Source organism: Symphalangus syndactylus, chromosome 5 (assembly GCF_028878055.3).
Source record: "Symphalangus syndactylus isolate Jambi chromosome 5, NHGRI_mSymSyn1-v2.1_pri, whole genome shotgun sequence".
Lineage (NCBI taxonomy): Eukaryota > Metazoa > Chordata > Mammalia > Primates > Hylobatidae > Symphalangus > Symphalangus syndactylus.
In genome coordinates, this window is record NC_072427.2 from 141,946,846 (window position 1) to 141,969,249 (window position 22,404).

Consider the following 22,404-nt stretch of genomic DNA (forward strand, 5'->3'; position numbering starts at 1 on the left):
TTAGTAGAGATGGGGTTTTACCATCTTGGCCAGGCTGGTTTTGAACTCCTGACCTCGTGATCCACCCACCTCAGCCTCCCAAAGTGCTGGGATTACAGGCGTGAGCCACCGCGCCTGGTCTCAAATCTTACTATTTTTTCCTAGCAGTCACTTCAGTGTTTATGAGTAGGAATAATAGAACCAAACACGAGGAATCCAAGATGCAGACATTTTTGGTCTCCCCTCTGCTCATGACTCAGGGGTGTGTTCTGGAAAGATCCCACCTCTGCTTGCTCACCACCTATATGGCTCTCACACGGAGGAAGAACTCAAGTCAACCAACATTCCCTGGGCCTCTGTTGTTTGCTGGGCATTGAGCTCAGCAGCAGGGATACAGAGCAATGTTACCCACTGAGCTTGACCTCAAGACATTCTTCAGCCTCATCAAGGAGATAGAAATCAAACAGAGTTACTACTGTATGATAGACCAGTTGCAGGCCTAAAGAAGTACAGCAGGAGCACAAAAATAAGTGTCATCCAGTCTAGTTCATTGGAAAAGGTTTTTATGAAAAGGGCCCACTTGATCATATTAATGCAGGCCTTGGAATCACTGGGGCATTCTAGGTGGAAGGACAGCATGGGGTCATGAAACAGGGAACCCTAAGCAGCTCAGTCAGCCTAGAGTATAAATTACTGTGAGGAAAGTGGGGGAGATAAAGTTGGAAAGACAGGCAGGAGTCAGTGATGGTCTGGTGTGTGTGTATGTTGGGGCGGGCGATGGTGTGAGGGTCAGGGAGAGATGTCCATTTTATGGTAATGGGGAACTTTGACAGATGTTTGAGCAGAGAAATAACTTGCTAAGATTTGTGCTTTAAGAAGTCATACATGGTGGCATTTAGGAAGTAGATGCAGCTGAGCAAGATTAAATTCAGAAAGATCAGAAAAACACTGGGTAAATAAATTTGAAGAGGTTTCTTTGCCAGAGGTCTCTTAAAATATTTTAATGTGCAAATGGGTCCTGTGAAATGCCATTGTTGTGGATATTCTCCTTTTGTCCATCTGGGTTTGATCCCCACCTTTCTCTACCCTGACTCCAGGAGGCTGACCTTCTGGAAACGTCCCAGCTTGACTCTCTTGCCTGCTCCCTTCTTGTTGGGTTCAGCCAATGGGGGAAACCAGCAGGAGATCAGAGGTGGGAAGAAAGACAGCACAGGAAATTTTCTTCCTGTCTATTTTTCTTTCCTTTTTAAAAAATTTTTGTCAACAGGGCCTTGCTCTGTCACTCAGGGTGGAGTGGAGTGCAATGACACAATCACGGCTCACTGTAGCCTCTGCTTCCTGGGCTCAAGCCATTCTCCCATCTAAGCCTCCAGAGTAGCTGGGAATGCAGGCATGCACCACTAAACCTGGATAATTTTAAAAATTTTGTGTAGAAAAGAAGTTTCGCTATATTGCCCAGGCTGGTCTTGAACTTTTGTGCTCAAGGGATTCTCTCACCTCAGCCTCCCAAAGTGCTGGGATTACAGGTGTGATCCAGCATGACTGGCCTAGAAAATTTCTAGCCCTCTTCAGTTGGCCCTCAGTTTGCCAGTGGCTCTACCTGAGGTCATAATTCATGTTAGGAAGTCCCTTTTTTCATTTGTTCATTATTTTTATTTTTTTAATTGTCAAATGAAAGTTATCTATATTAATTGTGTACAATATGTTATTTTGAAATATGTATACATTATGGAGTGGCTAAATTGAGCTAATTAACACGTGCTACCTCACACACTTATCATTTTTGCTAATGAAAATGAGAGGTCCCATTTCTATAGCTACAGCTCACTCTGGATTTTATAGCCATAGTTCTGTCCTTCCTCTGCCCCTTCAGACCTCACAGTGGCAATGGCTTCCTGCTATTGCTAATCTAGGGGTGCATCACTATCCTTTGCTGGTTCCTGTACCAGCCCACACCTTTGAAAATAATTTATTTATTCAAATGTCTTCAAGTGTCACCTCTGCATGCGTAGCCAGCTTCCTGCCGGATGCTGACTGATACAATCATGGAACAGTGTCTGATATGGTTTGTGTCACCACTCAAATCTCACCTTAAACTATAATAATCCCCATGTGTCCAGGGTGGAGCCAGGTGGAAATAACAGAATCATGGGGGCAGTTTCTGCCATACTGTTCTCGTGGTAGTGAATACATCTCATGAGATTTGATGGTTTTATAAATGGGAGTTGCCCTGCACAAGTTTTCTCTTTGCCTGCCACCATGTAAGACATCCCTTTGCTCCTCGTTCATCTTCCTCCCTGATTGTGAGGCCTCCCCGTCATGTGGAACTGTGAGTCCATTAAACCTCTTTCTTTTATAAATTACCCGGTCTCGGGTATGTCTTTATCAGCATCATGAGAACAGACTAACACAGTAAATTGGTGCCGGGAGTGGGGCACTACTATAAAGATACCTGAAAATGTGGAAGCGACTTTGGAACTGGGTAACAGGCAGAGGTTGGAATCGTTTAGCGGGAAAGTTTGAAAAAACTTCCTAGCAATTGTTGTGTGGTTTTGACCAAAATGCTCACAGTGATATGGACAATAAAGTCCAGGCTGAGGTGGCCTCAGATGGAGATGAGGGATTTGTTGGGAACCGGAGCAAAGGTGACCTTTGCTATGTTTTAGCAAGAGACTGATGGCATTTTGCCCCTGCCCTAGAGATCTGTGGAACTTTGAACTTGAGAGAGATGATTTAGGGCATCTGGCAGAAGAGATTTCTAAGCAGAAAAGCCTTCAAGAGGTGACTTGGGTGCTGTTAAAATCATTCAGCTTTCTATATTCACAAAGAGAAGCAGAGCATAAACGTTCAGAAAATTTGTAGCCTGATGATGTGGTAGAAAAGAAAAACTCATTTTCTGAGGAGAAATTTAAGATAGCTGCAGAAATTTGCATAAGTAATGAGGAGCCAAATGTTAATCACCAAGACAATGGGGAAAATGTCTCCAAGGCATGTCAGAGGTCCTCATGGCAGCCCCTCTCTTCACAGGCCTGGAGTCCTAGGAGAGAAAAATGGTTTCCTGGGCCAGGCCCAGGGCCTTGCTGCTTTGTGTAGTCTTGGACTTGGTGCCCTGCATCCCAGTCATGGCTAAAAGGGGCCAAAGAACAGCTTGGCCTGTGGCTTCAGTGGGTGCAAGCCCCAAGCTTTGGCAGCCTCCACATGGTGTTGAGCCTACAAGTGCACAGAAGTCAAGAATTGAGGTTTGGGAACCTTTGCCTAGATTTCAGAGGATGTGTGGAAATGCCTGGATCTCTAGACGGATGTTTGCTGCAGCGGTGGAGCCCTCATGGAAAAACTCTGCTAAGGCAGTGTGGAAGGGAAATGTTGGGTGGGAGACCCCACACAGAGTCCCCACTGGGGCACTGCCAAGTGGAGCTGTGAGAAGAAGGCCACCATCCTCCAGACCCCAGAATGGTAGATCCACTGATGGCTTGTACTGTATGCCTGGAAAAGCTGCAGACACACAATGCCACCCTGTGAAAGCAGCTGAAAACAGGGCTGTACCCTGTAAAGCCACAGGAGTGGAGCTGCCCAAGACTGTGGAAACCCACCTCTTGCATCAGCATATCCTGGATGTGAGACATGGAATCAAAGGAGATAATTTTGGAGCTTTAGGATTTGACTGCCCCACTGGATTTCAGACTTGCATGGGGGCTGTAGCCCTTTGTTTTGACCAATTTCTCCCATTTGGAATGGGTGTATTTACCCAATGCCTGTACCCCCACTGTATTTAGGAAGTAACTAACTTGCTTTTGATTTTACAGGCCCATAGTGGAAAGAACTTGCCTTGTCTCAGATGAGACTTTGGACTGTGGACTTTTTAGTTAATGCTGAAATGTGTTAAGACTATAAGGGACTGTTGGGAAGGCATGATTGGTTTTGAAATGTGAGCACATGAAATTTAGGAGGGGCCCGGGGTGGAATGATATGGTTTGGCTCTGTCCCCACCCAAATCTCACCTTGAATTGTAATAATCCCCAGGTGTCAAGGGCAGGACCAGGTGGAGATACTTGAATCATGGGGGTGGTTTCTCCATACTGTTCTCATGGTAGTGAATAAGTCTCATGAGATCTGATGATTTTATAAATGGGAATTCCCCTGCACAAGCTCTCTCTTTGCCTGCTGCCATGTATGACATCCCTTTGCTCTTCCTTAGTCTTTGTCCATGATTGTGAGGCCTCCCCAGCCATGTGGAACTGGGAGTTCACTAAGCCTTTTTCCTTTATAAATTACCCAGTCTCAGGTATGTCTTTATTAGCAGTGTGAGAAGGGACTAATACATTGTCTTTAAGAAATACCCGTCCGTTTCAAGGAACTGTTCGATCTGGGGTAGAGAGAACGAGAGTTTTAACCAAGACTTGCATAGTAAGAAGGTGAGGACATAGAGTAGAGAGATATTCAGGAAGCAGAATTGACAATATAGTCACTGACTGTAGGGTCAGGAGGAAGAAGAGGTAGAGAGAATGGATCCTTGGCTTTGGGCCTAAGTGCGTAGATGGTGATGTCATTCACCATATCATAGAATGTAAAAGGAAGGACAGGTACTAAGGAGAAAGCCAACACTCTGGAGCACAGTAATCTCAAGGTGCCTGTGGGGCCTCTAGGGGTAAAGAGGAGCCCTTGTTTACCTCCTGACTTGAAAAACATGCATAGATTCAAATATTTTTTTCATTCCTGCTTGGAATTTTCCCTTTTTACTTTTGCAGTCCATTTCTCATAATCCTCAGTGAAAATCAGCATATGCTGAAAGTAGTTAGTTTCTGTTATCTTTACTGTGACTTCATGACACCAGAGGGCCAGAAAACTAAAAATATTGAGAACCTAGGGCCATATCAAGCTTCTTAAAACACCTGCATTTGTCTCTGCTCTTCATGAAGCTAAAAAAGGGTCTCGGCCGGGCACAGTGGCTCACTCCTATAAACCCAGCACTTTGGGAGGCCGAGGCAGGTGGATCGGATCACTTGAGGTCAGGAGTTCGAGACCAGCCTGGCCAACAATGGTGGAACCTCGTCTCTGCTAAAAATACAAAAATTAGCCGGGCGTGGTAGCGTGCGCCTGTAATCCGAGCTACTCCAGGGGTTGAGGCAGGAGAATCACTTGAACCCGGGAGGCGGAGGTTGCAGTGAGCTGGGATCGCACAATTGCACTCCAGCCTGGGTGACAGACAGAGCAAGACTCCATAAATAAATAAATTAATTAAATAAATAAATACAGGGTCTCTTTAAGTTGGGCGTGAAAAAGTCCTTGCCAGTCAGTCAAGCACTGCAGCGCCCACAGCCCCTTCTAGTGCCCTGCCCAACTCTCTCTCTGGAGGACTCTGCTGCCCATCTGTGCCTGTCACCAGGTGGTGGTCCTGCCCTGCTGGCCTGGTGTGAGCTGGGGGTGTTGACGTCAATCCCCCTGCCTCTGACACCTCAATTCTCATCCCTGTTGTGAATTTAGCTCAAAAACTTTCAACAATTACGGAAACAGAGCTCAAATTCTTTAGCCTGATGACCAAGTCACAGCCAAAATATTGAAGGAGAAAGCAGTGTCTCCTGGTGTCTGGTAGTATTTGTAATGGTAACTGATGGGCTATCCCTATGAGAGAAAGTAACTTTGAGGGAATAAGAGTCCGGGTCTTTTATTAGTGGGAGCTAAATCTTGGATTCACATGGACATAAAGATGGGAACAACTGACACTGAGGACTCCAAAAGGAGGGAGATAGGGAAGGGGGCAAAGGCCGAAAAACTGTCTATTGGGTGGTATGTTCACTGTCTGAGTGACAGGATCAATGGAAGCCCAAACCTCAGCACCGCACAATATGCCCCTGTAACAAAGCTGCACATGGACCTCTCGAATCTAAAATAAAAATGGAAATAAAAAAAAATCAGGGGTTCTAGGTCTAGATTCCATTGCCTGAGAGTGTGGTATGATTTCTCCAGAAAACAGTGGATTTTCTTCATTCTTTCATTTTTTAAGTTTCCATGATTCTTTTTAAATGCTTATTGTATATACTGTTCACATCATTCATTCAGCAGGCAGACATATAATGATCTTATTCTAATTTTTCATGACATTTACCTTTTATTCCTGATTAGATTAGTAAATCTTAGTATTTTGTATTTCCTACAACCCACTGTGTTTAAATGGGTGTTAAAAAATACTTGTTGAGTAAATGGATGAATAGATCACTAAGTATGAATCACTGATATAGCACTCACCTCGAATTGGAAGACCTGAGGCAAACACCCCAGCTTACCCTTTAAGGACAGCTCTGCTTTCTTTTAATGTTCATTCAGCTAATTATCTCAAGGTCAGTGAAGCTAAACAGAAGGAAAAAGATTATCCTAAAGAATGGAGTTGTGTTTGATAGGTTAGTGCAGAGGCTCAGCTACTTGCTATAGAATCTTGAGCAAATTACTTAATCCACTTGAACCTTATTTATCTATGAAATTAACTCATTTTAAAGAGTCAATGCAGTATAGTGAAAAGAGCATCAAACGTAAGTCAAAACAGCAAGAGATCCAAGAGAGATGGAGATAGAGATGGGGATAGACATAGACATAGACATACAGATGCAAATACAGATGGATGGGGATAGGGTACTCAAGACTGAGGCTGCAGTCTTTTATAATCTAAGAATCTTGGAAGTGATCTGCCATTATTTGTGCTGTATACTGTCAATCATGGAGACCAACCCTGGTACAGTGTGAGTGCAAATTACACAAGGACGTGAATACTTGAGACAAGGATTATTGGGGGCCATCTTGGAGGCTGCTACCATAGTGCTCAATAACTGAATTGAAAATATTCCCAAGTACTGTTCTTACCCTTTCTTGTCTCCTTTGACTGTCTTCCCTGACAGAGTATAAACTCCTTATTCTCCATGATGTCCTTATATGCCAGGAACATGCTATATGTGTGCCCAATATTTGTTGAAATGAATGAATGGGTGCTATATGTTATCCATGTTTCAGCTCTTATTATTTTTTTTTTTGAGATGGAGTTTCACTCTGTCACCCAAAGTGGAGTGCAGTGGCGCAATCTCAGCTCACTGCAAGCTCTGCCTCCTGGGTTCACGCCATTCTCTTGCCTCAGCCTCCCAAGTAGCTGGGACTACAGGCGCAAGTCACCATGCTTGGCTAATTTCTTTTGTATTTTAGTACAGACAGGGTTTCACCATGTTGACCAGGCTGGTCTCGAACTCCTGAGCTCAGGCAATCTACCCGCCTCAGCCTCCCAAAGTGCTAAAATTACAGACATGAGCCACTGCGCCCAGCCAGCTCTTTTTTTTCCAATGAGATGCAAGGAAACTTAAAGAGCCTCTAGTATATCTTTTTTTTTTTTTTTTTTTTTTGTCTCCCAGGCTGGAGTGTAGTGGTACAATCGTGGCTCACTGCAACCTCTGCCTCTTAAGTTCAAGCAATTCTCCTGCCTCAGCTTCCCGAGTAGCTGGGATTATAGTGTGTACCTCTATGCCCTGGCTAATTTTTGTGTTTTTAGTAGAGACAGGGTTTTGCCATATTGGCCAGGCTGGTCTTGAACTCCTGCCCTCAAGTGATCTGCCTGCCTCAGCCTCCCAAAGTGCTGGGATTACAGGGGTGAGCGACTGCACCCGGTCTACCTCATCTTTTTACAGATGTGGAAACCAAGGTCTACACAGGTCCCCTTATTTGTCAGCAGTGCAGCTAAGTCTAGAATCTGATCCCTAAACTCCCAATTCTCTGGACTTTCTACTTCATTCTTTCTTAACTTCAGTCCTTGTAACTTGAAATTACCCTTGACACAGAATTTAGTAGCTCTGTTAATAAATCATCTACCTCTGCAGCTCTGCCTTTTGTGCTATTTGGCCTTAGTTCCACTTTTATTGAAATAGTTGGTAATGCTCATCTGATTTTCTTCTATATTACAATTTTCTCTTTCTGTTCACCTTCTGGTTTCCTGGCTCTAACCCTAAATGTACTGAATGGCCAAGGTTTCATGGATATTAAGATCTAATATTTATGTGCACTATCATCTTCCATGCTCTGTTTATTTTTTTATTCTTGTGACACAGTTAATAATTATGCATCTCAAATGGCTGCAAGTTTAAAAAGCAAAAGAAAAAATTCTCTTGCAGTAGGTCCTACTTAATTTACAGGTCTCATTTTTGCTTCATTTCTCCATTTCTTTCCCTTATCTAGCACGAGCCCCATTAAAAACATTTATATGAGAGATCAGCATTTTTAAAGTCAAGATCTCTCTTCTATACTTACTGATGTTTGAAAAGGCCTCCTCCAATCTTTCTTCTTGGGTGATGGCACTTTGAACATAAAGCTAGTATAGTATGGGCCTCAATGCATTGGTATTTCCATGTTTATTTCCTCTGCCAGAATGAGCACCTTGAGGGTAGGCATTGTGTCTTAGTCATTTTTGTATACTTTAGTATCTCACAGTATAGCTCCTAAGAGGATCTCCATACATAGTTGTCAAGTGGAATCAACCAACCCTTCATATAATTTCAAATACATTACATGAAACCATCCTCTTCCCAATAGTGATCGTTCTTCTATAACATATTCTTGCATTTCAGTTAAAGACAGGGATGTCCCCTCCACCCCCCTACCCTGCCCAGGCTATCCTATGCTATCCCTTGAGTATCCCATATCCCTAAGTCTGACCTGAGCAGAGCTACTTGAAAGCACTCCTTTCCTGGAAAATGTGATTTGAAGTGTGCCAGGAAAATCTCTCTCCCATGTGTATGGTCCTTTTTTGAATAAATCCAAACCCGTTCTCATTTGGGGCTTGAAAACTTTTTAGCTTTCAAAAGCCTGCTTTGGAAATCCAGATGTCCCAAGGGAAGGCGGAAACTTGTCTCTCATCTGCTGACACCTTAGCAGCAATAACATTTCAGCAGAAAGTGCTGTGAGCAGCAGTTGGTAAAAAGTGGAGAGAAGCGGAAAAATGCCTTTTGTTCTTTCCCACCTGCTCTGGCTTTCTGGTCTTTGCTTTTTCTCAAGTATTTTTCTTTCCTTTTTTTTCTTCTCTTCTCTTTTCTTTTCTTTTTTTTTTTTTTTTTTTTGAGACTGAGTCTAACTCTATCTCCCAGGCTGGAGTGCAGTGGTGCAATCTTGACTCACTGCAACCTCCGCCTCCTGGGTTCAAGTGATTCTCATGGCTCAGCCTCCTGGGTAGCTGGGATTACAGGCACCCGCCACGATGCCCTGCTAATTATTATTATGATTTTTTTTGTATTTTTAGTAGAGATGAGGGTTCTACATGTTGGTGAGGCTGGTCTCGAACTCCTGACCTCAAGTGATCTGCCTGACCTCAGCCTCCCAAAGTTCTGGAATTACGGGTGTGAGCCACTGTGCCCGGCCATGTATATTTCTTGAGCTCATATCCGAAGATGGAAAATTAGCCATGACACTCCCATGGGCTATTTGGCTTTGGGGACCAGGGCAGCTTGGAGGGTCACCCTGTTGCACACAGCTTTAGCCCTGCTAAGAAGGGCTGTAGGGACCCCTTTGCCCGGCAGAGGGTACTGTGCTGGCAGCCTCTCTCACTGTGGATGGTCCCGGCTCAACTGTGCTAAACTTAGCTGCTGGTTTGAAAATTTTATTTGTTTCTGGTTTGTGACACAGTGCAACTCAAAATGGAATGACAAATGTTTACTCTTTAAAGGTTAAAATCCTTAAAATCATTTTTGAGAATTTAATTTTTGCCCCCTAAATCCTCCGATGGAGTTAAAGACTCAGGTGATGTCAAGAAACAAGATTGCGTGTTGACGGCTCTCCTTTCTTTTGTAGCAAGCAGGTATGTTTGCTGCCCCTTATTCTTCTAGCTGAGTCTTCACCCTCATTTAGGCCACCCCCAGAGCAAGGGTGGATGTGGGGGTCCCAGGAAGAGGTTGTATGTCCTTAAGGATTTGGGTGTTTTCCAACGGAGCACACTCAATGGTGGATCATCTCTCTGGTCTTCAGGAGGACTTTGCTTAAGGCAGAGTCCAGGTGAGAAGTACAGGATTGGATGTGGTCTTCCAAGGGGGCCTTCATGACTCACAGCAGTCATTCCAGGCACATCTGATGCCCTCCCAAGATGATGAGTGTATCTGTGCAATGACTGACCTATGAGTAACCTATTATCACTGATGCCCCTTGGGCAAACCTAGCAGCCAGCAGTAGGTCCACAACCAAATAGAACTTCAGACAGTCTTTCACTTGTACCTTAGAACTTCCAACCTGCTATTCTTGGGAATCGCTCTGGGGTAGACATGAGATCCTCACCCTCTTGGCTTCTCAGAAATTGCTCTCCAGTTTTATTTAGACTCTATGAAGCAGAAACTGACAGAGCTGCCTAATGCTTCTTAGCATGCAATGTTATTACAAATATAATGGTGTTCAATTTAAAAATAAAATGCATTTTCTACTTTGCAACCCTTCTGCTGTCTTTCATTTAGCTGTTTAATAATGTCAAATGCTTAGAACCCGGATTAGAAATTCTTATAATAGTTTCTGATTAAACCCCAATAAAATCAGTCAGGAAAATTCATAATATAAGGCATGCTAACTAACTTTTGGAAGCTCAATTTACATTCTGTAAGGCTAAGACTAATTTGAGGATTACGTCTTAAACTAAAAAGCTTTATGGATACTTAGGCAAAATATTAGCAATAATAAATGAAATAACCCAAAACTTGGGTAGTTTTGTTCCTTCATTGACTTATTGCTTTTACTGTTTACTTTCAAAACATTATTTGAGAAAATGTACCATAATTCTTTAGAGCACTGAAGTAAAAATGCAAAGATAAGGGCCAAGCAGTGAAGGACATTGAATAATTATTCCAGAAAACTCAGGTTAAGGGAAATGTTATTTTTTTTTTTTTTGAGGCAGGGTCTCACTCTGTCACTTAGGCTGGAGTGCAGTGGTGTGATCTGGGCTCACTGCAATCTCTGCCTGCTGGGTTCAAGTGATTCTCCTGCTTCAGCCTCCTGAGTAGCTGGGATTATAGGTGCCCATCACTATGCTTGGCTAATTTTTGTATTTTTAGTAGAAATGGGGTTTTGTCATATTGGCCAGGCTGGTCTTGAACTCCTGGCCTTAGGTGATCCATCTACCTCAGCCTCCCAAAGTGCTGGGATTACAGGAGTGAGCCACTGTGCCCAGCCAGGAAATGTCTACTTTTAAGCCCAAGACTTAATTCTGGATTTTCTTAGAGCCAGGGAAACAAGGGAATCAATTTGGGTTATCTAGCTCTCATATGAGTAAACATACTGAACAAATGGCCTACTGGAATTAAATTCAAAATATTATGTTGTAAATCTTTGCAGATGTTGGTAAACATAGCGGACATATCTTCAACAAAACACGGTGTTCTTTATTTAGCATCATCTACACCAGTTTCTGATAGAAAAATGAGGGCATAGTATTAAGTCATAGTTTGTGAAGCCATTTCTATAAAGAACTAGAGCAGTATTTAGGTATGTAACTTTCCAGTGAAGTGACATGACACAGCTTAGAAATTCTAAAAGAAAAACAAGAAGGATGAAAGTTAAAATTCCTATAGTCTATCTTTCTTAAGCATCAGCGGTCAGAACTGGGTTTTTGTTAGGAACTTATAAAAGGTACTTCATAATTAAGGTCTCCTGAACTCCAGATATCTTGTGTGGTTTGAAATAATAATCATATACTTTAGAGATGTGGTGAGTCGATGTCTTATGATCCATTTGAAAGACTTTGCCTTTGTATCCTGATGAAGGACCACACTCTGGCTCTGAATAAATGGAAAAATACCTGCAAACATATTAATAAAGCACCCCACAGACTGCTGGGACTCAGAAGGCACTCAGTAAGTGTGAGTGCCCCATTAGGCAGGCAGTTTGCTATGGCCCCTGAACGTTCCTACACATTCTTGCAAAATGGCTCACCTGCCTCCTGATGCTGAACAGTTCTGTAGCTAGTCACAGGCAAGTAAGCAGGTTTAGATGACCACAGTGTGACCACCCTGTAACAGCTTGCACCCTAGGAGGAGAGGGACTAACTTATTTTTTGCTTGCTACAATGTTTGCTGCTTGAAGGAAAATTTCTGGACGCTAGGACTTGGGCTCCTCTCCTATAAGCCACCCCATTGTGTGAGCAGGTATTATCGGGTCCCATTATGTCACCCCTGTTGGACTTGGGGACAAGGGAAACTATAGATATGCTGATGCTCATGTTGCCCACTGAGGAATAAAGTCGTCTTTGATCCACACATCTTCGTCTGTCCATTAAACTGTAGACTACCTTGTTAGCTTTCAAGCAGGGTAAAATTTCTGACTCTTTGCAGCTTGTGACATTGGTTTCCTAAGCCATCAAACCCAATCCTCCTTCTCTTCAGGTGGCCTCTTTGAGGCAGATTCATTGTCATCATTAGCTCTGAGTGTTTTCTTCGACCAATAAGCTTCTGTTTACTTTCTCTACAATCACAATGATCAGGAATCATATTATTCAGCTTAGATAAGAATTGTGGGGCTGGGTGCAGTGACTCACACTTGTAATCCCAGCACTTCGGGAGGTTGAGGCGGGCAGATTACTTGAGGCCAGGAGTTCGAGACCAGCCTGGGCAACATGGAGAAACCCCGTCTCTACTAAAAATACAAAAATTAGTCACACATGGTGGCATACACCTGTAATCCCAGCTACTCCAGAGGCTGAGGCATGAGACTTGCTTGAACCTGGGAGGCAGAGGCTGCAGCGAGCTGAGATTGTGCCACTGCATTCCAGCCTGGGTGACAGAGTGAGACTGTCTCAAAAAATAAAGAAAAAAGAATTGTGACAGTATGAGAGTCCCTGGGTGGGACATAAGATCCATAAATATTCCCGTAGAAACAATAATAGTAAAAATAGTAATAACAAATTACTGTCATGAAGAAATTGATGTTCAGAGAGATTGTGCAGCTTCTCCAAGGTCACACAGCACATGAATGGCAGAAACGAAATTAAAACCTAGGTCTGCTGATTCTTAGCCATTATTCTGTATTATTTCCTCATTAATAGTTTCCACTGCAGTTTTATATATATGCCTATATGTATGTGGTTCTTACTCTGACATCTTATTTGCCCTTGCTAGGGATCAGCAATCTTTTTAAAAATCTAGGACCAGTTCAAGATTTAATTACAGTGCCTGTGTTGTCTCCTTTCTTCTTCAGTACTATCTTCTTACAAATTGGCCTGAGTCTCCTTAGTTTGCTTTGGGCTGGTGATTTAAACAAGTAATGGCAGAACCAAGGAAGTTACAGAGGTACAACAGCCTAGGGAATCCTTAATATTTACTTGTAATGACCAGTGAAGTTTAAATTTTTTTTTTTTTTAGAGGTGGGGTCTTACTCTGTTGCCCAGGCTGGCCTTGGACTCCTGGGCTCATGGATTCCTGCTGCTTCAGCCTCTGGAGTAGCTGGGACTATAGGCATGCACCACTGTGCCCAGCCAAATTAGAAATATTCTTAATATTTCAAATAATATTTCAAATATTATTGTTGCTCTTCTTATTTTAAATTTATGTTATCGTTGCTCCCCTTATTTTAAATTTCTCTTAGTTATCTTTTTCTGACTTTTTTGGCTGCTTGTCTTTGTGTCTGCACATCCTGCACAATGTTGAAATTGTTCTGTTGATGGTTGAGAGATGAGTCCCTTTATCTATCATATTGGGAAAAATTACTGAGCTGTCCACATGGTAGACCTGGTGTTTGCGTTAGAAGGACTGGTTCCTTGATGCCCCATTTGGAAGAATACCTCTAACTCTAAACAGAAACAGAACTTTCCCTCATTGTCCTTCCTATTTTTCACTTTGATGTAGTCCACAGCCACAACTTGACTAACAACTCCTACCTCCAAGGCTGCAGGTGTCCCAGACAGACTCCTTGGAACTGGTGCAGTGTAATAATTTCTTATGTCCTGATTGTAGATTATAAAACCAGCAAATGAATAATAATATTGATAATTATAATTACCACTACAACTACCACCACATTTGTTGAATATTGATTATTGACAAGGCTCCATGATAAAGGTATAGTATCTCATTGAACTGTTTTACCACTGTATCTAAGGTGGGTCATGTTGTGATTGACCCCATTTTACAAATAAGGGAATTGAGGCTTACAGAGGTTATGTAGTTTCCCATACCTGTTCAGCTGTCATGTGGCAAAAGAAGAATTTCGTCCTAGGTATTCAGATGTCAGAGCCTTCTCAAATGTTAGACCCACCGTGCTCTAAAGGAGAGATTCACAAAGTGTGGTTCTAAGAACAGCAGCATCAGCATTGCCTGGTAGCTTGTTATTCATGCAAATTTTGGGGCCTTATCTCATATTCACCGAATAAAAAGCTCCAGGGCCGAAGCCCGCAATCTGTTTAAATAAGTCTTCCCAGTTGACTCTGTTGTCTATTAGAGTTTTACAGCCATGGCTCTAAACTCCGAAGCTTTCTCCTCTCCATATAGATGTCCCATGTCAGTTCCATGAATGTTGATAATAAGAAATAATTTACTTAAAAAAAGTATGTTTGTTAAAATACAGATTGCCATATACATATATCTGTAAAATATTCTTGACAACCCCCCTCACCCAACTCCTGCATGAAACCTGAATCAGATGAAGCCTCCAACTCTGACTGCCAGTTTACAGGCAATACAGAGGACAGAGGAACATGTTGCACAACACCAAGGGAATGCAATCAGCAAAATCCAGACTGTGAGAAATTTTGCGGATTAACGACGTGGTTTCTTCAACAGATAAACTGCAATGAAGGAAGATTTGTATGATAAATGCATTAAATGAGACTTAAGAGATACTAACCAAATGCAGTGTTTGGATCCCACTTAAAACAAAATAGAAATAAGCAAAATAATATAAACATTTTATAGGACAATCAAGTAGTTAGGGACCTTTAAATGCTAATTGGATATTAATGATGATAATTAATGTTAGTTTTTAAAGATATAATTTTTTAAAGCTGTGTGGTTATATTTTTTAAAAAAAATCTTCAAGCTTTTTTTTTAAGTCTTCAAACATACTAGAGTATTTACTGAAATAGAAGTTCCTGGGGTCAAGTTACTAGATTTAGTAAACATTGTGTTATGGCTGCCTCCTTAGCACATTCTCCCTTCTCCTGGTGTCTACCCAGATTTTTATTTAAGTATTCATACCCCTCAGCCCTGCTAAGTCCAAAGGGTGAGATAATGTAGTTCATGCTTAATTTAGCTCAATCCTAAGCGTTAGCTACAATTTCTAGTTTGAAAAGGTGCCCTTTTGGCAGGAGGAACATTTTCTGTAAAATTCTGGGAAAGAAGTTTCCATTTTTTTTTTTTTTTAAACTCTGGGAAGCCACCCAAACTTGCTTCTCTAGGACATAGATGGTATAGCCAGTTCATAAGAGGGTCTTTTGGTATTTGTGACCTTGGTATTCAGTGTAGTCTCCGCCTACACTGAATTAGGGCTGACCTGTGTGAGCAAGAGAGAATACTGTGGAAGTGATGGTGTATGGCTTCTGAGGCTAAAAGACATTGCAATTTTCTTCATGCTATCTTGGGTTTCCTGCTCCAGGGAAAGCCAGCTGCTATGTCATGAAGACCCTTGAAGCTGGTGAAGAATCCCACGTAGACAGAAACCAATTTGCCAGCGTTAGCCTAACAGCCACATGAAAGAACCACCTTGGAAGTGAATCCCCTGTTCCTAGAAAGGTCTTCAGTGTCTTCAACTTCAACTGATATCTGATTGCAACCTCATGAGAATGCCTAATCAGAATCCCACAACCGAACCAGTCCAGAATTTCATAAACACATTGCCTACAAGAAACAATAGCTGATTATTGTTGTTTTAGGATACTAAGTTTGGTGTAATTTGTCCTGCAGAAATCAATAATGAATGCAATACATGAAAAAATTATAGCCCAGAGAGTTGGAAGTAGGCATTTTGTGACCATGGTGGGTTGAGGGGAGCCAATTTAGGGTGAAGCTTACATTTTGGGAGGCAAAGCAGAGAGACTGGAAGGAAATGGATTCCTCATTGTCATCAGTGAAACCCATCTCACTTCTGTGCTTTCCAGGTCATGAGCAATAAGTTTCTCTTATTGTTAAAGTCAATTTGGGTTTCAATTACTTTTAAATGCCTGATTGGAGCAGGAAATATGAGAATTTTGGTGGTATAAATGGACTACATGGACAGCATGATAATAAACGAAAGAAATAATAAGTGATTAAAAAAGTGATTCTGAACAGGTAGGCTATTGTATTAGTTTCCCAGGGCTGCTGTAGCAAATCAGCACAGACTGGATGGCTTAACGCAACAGGATTTTATATTCTCTTCAGGGTTCTAAAAGCCAGAAGTCCAAAATCTAGTCCGGGTTGGTTCCTCCTGAAGACTCAGGGAGAATCTGTTTCTTGCCTCTGTCCTAGCTTCTGGTGGCTGCCAGCAATCCTTGGAGTTCCTTTGCTTATGGCTGCATCACTCCAGTCTCTGTTTCTGTCATTTATGTGGCCTTCGTCCTTGTGCGTGTTGACATAGATTTCTTATAAGGACTCTGCTCACTGGATTTAGGACACATCCGAATCCAGTAGGACCTCATTTTAACTAATTACATCTGCAAGGATCCTATTTCCAAATAAGCTCCCATTCTGAGTTCGGGGAAGACCTGAATTTCTGAGGGACACTATTCAATCTGGTACAGCTATAACTTACAGTGTTCATTAACTCAACAGATACTTATTGAGTGTCTACTGTGTGCTGGACCCTGGGTTAGTCAGTAGAGACAGTGTGAACAAGACAGATGTGACACATGTTTTACGTAGAGCTTACAGTCCTTACAGTCCAGTATAGAAGACAGATATTAAGCAAATGGTTGCAAGTGTAATAAAAATTACAAAAGAAGGAGCACTAGAATGTGATGGTATCACCTGAGAAGAGACCTAAACTATCTGAGGTGAGAGTGGTGGGGGTAGTCAAAAAGGCCTCCTTGTGGAAGGGACATCTAAGCTAAAACCAAGCAGAAAATAGGGATTAGCTCAGTGAAGAGTGTAAAGACCAGATTATTACAAACCAATGCTGTGTATGAGAATTTGCATTTTTAACAAGCACTTCAGTAATGTGCCCACATGCTGGACTTTGAGAACCCTTACTCTGGGACCTCAGCTGACCTGAAATAGATCCCTGTCTCCCCAACAACTACCCACAAAAAAGACCACTCCTCCTCTGCTCTCTCACTCAGCCCTGTGAACCAGGCCAGGGTGAGGACATCCCTGAGAACTGGGCTCCCTCCCTATTGTGACACTTGGGCCCCCTTCCCACCACTGTGCTGAATCAACTAAATAAAACACATGGCTTATATCTGGTTTAGATTTTTCTCCTCCTTTGGTGAGCATTTTCCAACTTTTCCCTGCCTCCAACTCTGTTCTATTTTCTGCCACATAGCAAGCCTATTGCTTTGCATTTCAGTTGATAATTTATTTGCCATTGAATTGCAGAAGTTCACCTTTCTCTTAAAAGCATCTCAAGTGTATGTTGCACTAATTCAATGTTTTATATGAAGAAAAGGTGTTGACATTTTCTTCATTTCTCATCTTCATCAACAGAAACAGTTTTTAAAAACAGTATCTTTCCTTTAGAATAGGAGATAGAGAAAGTCCAGAATAACAATTCCCAAATATCCAACTGAAAAATATTTTAACAATTGGGGCTGTTTCTCAGGAAAAATAGTAGATTCTTACCACTTGATTCCTTTGCAAGGTGGGTGAAACTGACATTTTAACTGATAATGATCAGAGATTTTAGACCTTTAAAGAGTCTTGGAGGTCATTGAAATTCTGAAAGACCATAATCTCCTTTATTTTACAGTTGAGGAAAATTAAAACTGAAGGAGGTAAGGTGAGTTACATAGTCAGTCTCACCAGGTAACTCCAAACTCCTCTTATTCCTCAAGACCTGTTATTTGGTTTATTTTCAATGATTTAGATTCTCCACCTTACTTGGTAGCTAGGCTACTTATGCCTAAGCCACATGCTCAAGGTTTCGCCTCCTCATTTGTTGCCACTTAACCCATAAGAAACCCAGCGCCTTCCTCATGCAGTGGCCCAGATCTCAGAGAAATGAGGGTCACTCGTCATATCAGAACTAGGGAACCGGCCCCACACTAGAGCTCTGGCTTTTGAGTCTTTTTCAAAAGGTTATACATGCCTTAGACACACAGAAAAGAAAAAAAAATATTTTAAAGCCGTTTTCATTCGTTGTCTCCAGTCTAAAAATAGGGTGACAGAGGGATCGTGGGATAAGCAGCCGGAGCAGGGAAGAGTCGGTTGCCACAGTAACCAATGAGCCATTTCGCCGCATTTGCCTTGACTGTGATTTCTGGGATGTTTTTTCCCCCTTTCCTTCTCTTGTGCGTGGGGGTGGGGGTAGGTGGTGGGGGCATTTTTAGATTATATAATGTGGAACCAGATTCCTTACCTCCGGAGTCAACCAGTCTTCATGAAATTTTACATCTCCCTCCCACTGCAAACAGCCCAGGTTCAGTTGGCTTTCACTGGGGACCAAGAGAAAAGATTAGGATCACACCCATCTCTAAGTACAGCAGTACCTTTCTTGAACACCTCTCCAATTTTTGACAGCCTAGCTTCGTAGAAATATTTCTTGCTCTCTTCCCCCCAGTCAGGTGCTCAAATGTCACAGGCTCCAGGAGCCCACTGGGAGACTACTGGGGCTCTCCCTGTTCCAGAGCAAAGAGGGGTGGCCCTACATGAGGTTGCAGTCTGTGAAGTTGCTCTGAGGCTGACCTGGTTCTCTTGCCTCAAGAGAGCACCTCTCTTACCTCAGGCTCCATCGTCTCCCAACCTGTACATCCTGGGATCTGGATGCAGGCCCATTTTATAGTGTAAACAGCACTGGCTTTGGAGGCAGAGAGACTTATGTTTGAATCTGGAACCCACTATCACCTTGGGCTAATAATGATTTAATATTTCTGAGCCTGCTAAGAGACAATAGGCACAAAGCAGCCAGCACAGTTCTGGCACAAGTGAGGCACTGAATAAATGTTAGTCGTATCCACTTCTTCCCCAATTTCCCTGTCCATCACTGCTCTCCTTTCCTCCTCCCTGCTATCATAGGCCTCTGGCAGACCACTGCAGGCTTACTCCCATCAGCATTTGAAACACCTAACATATGTTTATTTTAGAGATTACTTTTTCCTATATCTCTTTTGATCTCTTTTCCTCTCTACAGTCTTCATTCTCCTGCTGGCTGCCTTGTGTCCTCACATGGCATCTCTCCATACTTAAGACCTTTCCTGGCTCGTTTTCATCAAAACACATCTATTCTTTATCCCATTTATGAAGAGCCCAGGCAGTGCTTGAATAGCTAATCAGGTTTAAATCAAAATGTAAAAATGTGTTCAATGGACACAAATGGGTTAAAATGACGCATGACAAGCTCAAATCTTTACTGCTTATTAGGGTGATGAGGTAGGAATGAAAAACTGAATGGGAGTGTATTCATTAGAAATATTTTTTTTATTTGCAAATAAAATCCAACCTGAACTCACCTAAGCAAAGAGGGAATATGTTTGCCAAAGTAAGTTGGAAGTCCAGGAGTGAAGCTATCCACAGGGATCCCAGAGATTCAATGACTAGCATCAGTACTCTTTCTTTTGGCTATAGTTTGGATGTTTGGCCCCTTTAAATCTTATGTTGAAACTTGATCCTCAATGATGGTGGTGTTTGGGTCATGGGGGTGGATCCCTCATGAATGGCTTGGTGCCATTCTCAAGGCAATCAGTTCGTTCTTGCGCTATTAGTTCCATAAGAGCTGGTTGTTAAAAAGAGCCTGGCACCTCCCTCCTCTTTCTCTCATTTTCTCTCTTGCCAGGTGATCTCTGCATGCTGGCTCGCTTGGCCTTCTTCCATGAGTAAAAGCATACTGAAGCCCTTACTAGAAGCAAATGCTGGTGCCATGCTTCTTGTACAGTCTGCAGAACTGTGAGCCAAATAAACCTCTTTTCTTTGTAAATTACCCAGACTCAGGTATTCTTTTATAGCAACACAAATGGGCCAAGACAGAAAATTGGTACCAAGAAGTCAGGTATTGCTATGAAGATATCTGAAAATGTGGAACTGGCTTTGGAACTGGGTAGTAGGCAGAGGTTGGAAGATTTTGGAGGGTTCAGAAGAAGACAGGAAGATAAAGGAAAGTTAGGAACTTCTTAGAGATTGTTAGTGGTTGTGACCAAAATGCTGACAAAAATGTAAACAGTAAAGGTCATGCTGATGAAGTCTCAGGTAGAAATAAGGAACTTACTGGGAAGTGGAGCCAAGGTCACCCATGTTACTTCATGACAAAGAATTCGGTTGCATTGTGTCCATGCTCTCAGGCTTTGAGGAAGGCCAGACTTAAGAGTGATAACCTAGAGTGTCTGGTTGAAGAAATTTCAAAGCAGCAAAGCATTCAAGATGTGGCATGGCTGCTTTTAACAGCTTATGTCAGATATGGGAGGAAAGTAATGACCTAAAGGTGGAATTTATAATTAAAAAGAAAGCAGAGTGTAAAAATCTGGAAAATTCACAGCCTAACCCTGTATTAGAGAAGGAAAGAGCCTTTTCAGGAGAGGAATCCAAGGGTGCTGCAGAGCAACCATTTACTAGAGAGATTAACAGCGATGAAAGGGAATCCGGTGTTAATAGTTAAGACAATGGAGAAAAGGCCCCCACAGGCATTTCAAAGATCCTCAAAGCAGCCCCTCCCATCACAGTCTCAGAGGCCTACAAGGCCGGAATCCTTTTAGGGGAATGGCCTTGAGTGCTGCTGTCTTGTACCACCTCCAGATGCTGCTTTCTAAATCCCCGCCACTACAGCTCCAGCCACAACTCAAACGGCTCCAGGTACTGTTTGAGCCACTGCTTGGTGGCTTCCACATGCTTTTAATTCTGCAGGATGCAGAATTCAAGAGCAGAGGCTCTCAACTTCTACCTAGATTTCAGAGGATGTATATAGGAAAATCTGGGTGCCCAGGCAGAAGCCTGTTGCAGACTCTAGTAATGCAATGCTGAGCAAAATTGTGGGGTTTGAGCCCCCATAGAGAGTCCCCATGAGCACACTGTCTAGTGGAGCTGTAGGGGCAGGGCTACCACCCTCTAGACTCCAGAATTATACAGCCAGCAGCAGCATGGAATCTCAGCCTGGAAAACCCACAGACATTGGACTTTGGTCTGTGTGAGCAGCCACGTAGGCGGCGCCCAGCAAAGCCATGGGGACAGTGCTTCACCAGGCCTTGGGAGCCCACTCCTCACACTAGTATGTCCAGGATGCTGGACATGGAGTCAAGGGAGATCATTTTGTAGCTTTAAGATTTAACATCTGCCCTGCTGGGTTTTGGACTTGTGTGAGGCCTGTTACTCCTTTCTTTTGGCCAGTTTATCCCTTTTGTAATAGGAATGTTTGCCCAATGCCTGTATAATCATTGTATCTTGGAAGTAAATAACTTATTTATTTTATGTTTTTTTCAGAGATGAGGTCTCACTATATTGCCCAGTCTAGAGTGCATTGGCTATTCACAGGTGTAGTTCTGCTACTGATTACTGCAAGAGTTTTGACCTGCTCTGTTTATTTTTAGTTTTCTAAAATTATTTATGTATTTTTTTAATTTTTTTTTTTTTGAGATGGAGTCTCGCTCTGTTGCCTAGGCTGGAGTGCCAGTGGTGTGATCTCAGCTCACTGCAACCTCTGCCTCCTGGGTTCAAGCAATTCTCTTGCCTCACCCTCCCAAGTAGCTGGGACTACAGGTGCATGCTGCCACACCAGGCTAATTTTTTGTATTTTAGTAGAGACGGGGTTTCACCATGTTTACCTGAGTTTCAAACTCCTGGGCTCAGGCAATCCACCTGCCTCAGTCTCCCAAACTGCTAGCATTACAGGTGTGAGCCACTGCACCTGGCCTCTTTTAATAATTTTTAAAATTATATTTGAACTTGCAGCACTGCATGACCTGCTCTGTTTCTGACCTGGGCTGGTTCACCCCTCCTTAGGCAACCTGGTGGTCCCCCACCCTCAGGAGGTCACCATATTGATGCTGAACTTAGTGCAGACAACTGATCGGCATAGTGCCCTACAGCTCAGAACTCCTGGGCTCAAGTGGTCCTCCTGCCTCAGCCTCCGAAGTAGCTGGGACTACAGGAACACACCACAAGAACTTATTTTTCATGTTAAGGGCTCACAGCTGTAAGAAACTTGAGTATTATAGGAGACTTTGAACTTCTCAGTTGATGCTGGAACAGGTTAAGACATTTGGGGACTATTGAGAAGGGATGACTTTATTTTGAAATGTGAGAAGGACATGAGATTTGGGGGGCTAGCGGCAGAATTTTATGGTTTTGATGTTTGACATTTTCAAATCTTATGTTGAAATTTGAT